This window comes from Notolepis coatsorum (assembly GCF_963971535.1).
Source record: "Notolepis coatsorum genome assembly, chromosome: 2".
NCBI lineage: Eukaryota > Metazoa > Chordata > Actinopteri > Aulopiformes > Paralepididae > Notolepis > Notolepis coatsorum.
The window spans coordinates 148,239,824-148,240,995 of NC_140166.1; positions in this window are offsets into that span (position 1 = coordinate 148,239,824).

A 1,172-nucleotide genomic window follows, 5' to 3' on the forward strand; every position below is an offset into this window, starting at 1 on the left:
GTGGAAGTGTTCATCTAATATACCTGTGTACTGTATGGCCAGTAGTAATGTACATAAGACAGTAGTGGTTTAATGATACCATACTTATTTAATACAGTCAGGGAATTGTACCCCTCAGTTACACTAGGCATTTACAGCTGTCCCAATGTAAATGTGCCTTCCTCTGTGCGCTTCCGCGCGCTCAAGTCGTAGGTCCAGTGTGCCTGACCAGGCGCGCGATCCCACGAGGGAGCCGCGCATGAAATTCATTCGTTGGCAGTGTACCCATGCCGTGAGAGGTACTGTGGAGCCTCGCTCTGAAGGCTGTGCGTGGCTCGCTCACGCGAGAGTTCCGCGCCTCGTCTCGTCAGATTTTCAGAGCAAGTCGGACAACATTCTAACCGTCATGCAACGCGCTTGGCGAGGCCGTAGTAAAACCTGCGCAGATCTGCGTCCGCCTATTCTCGAAGTCAACTTCCTGTCTGTTGTTGCTAGGCAACTGCAGCGTGGGGGGAGCCTGTTCAGTCTGGTACATTGTGTACGCTTCATTTAGTGGAGAAACGGATGTTAAAGCGGCAAATTAAAGACTTTCAAGCGGAATTTTCTTCAGTCCTTCACAATGCCAAAGAGCTGCTGTGTTACGCGTTATACTAATGACAAAAACAGAAATCCAAATCGGAGTTTTATACCATCACAGAGGAAAAAGTGGCTGGTGGCTAACGTTCGGCTAACTCGCTCTGATGTTGTGGTCGTGGTAATCAGGGGGAGTTTCTTTGACTCATATCTCGCCTTAGAATCACCAGAAAGGCTTTCGAAATAGTGAAATGCCATGTTGGCCTCAATATTTTCAAAACAAATCGTATGAAAATGTTATGAAATTAACAAGAATGTGATAAAACATGAAATAAAAACGGAGCTCAATGCATGGATTTGATGGTAGAAATCCGTATGGTCCCCCTATACCAAGATGGCGGCGGTCTCGTGACATCAGAGTGTCTTCGAGAATCCCATCTCGAACACGCCTATATAATGTACAAGGCGGAAGAGAGCGTCTACTCTGCCGGAAATTCAAATAAGAAGAAGAAGAAGAAGACCCTTCGGCGCTAAACCAATCAGAGAGGGTCTTCGCAAACAAAGGCTACGGAAAAAAATCGTAGCAAAAAAGCTACGCTAATCATATAACTAGGGTTATA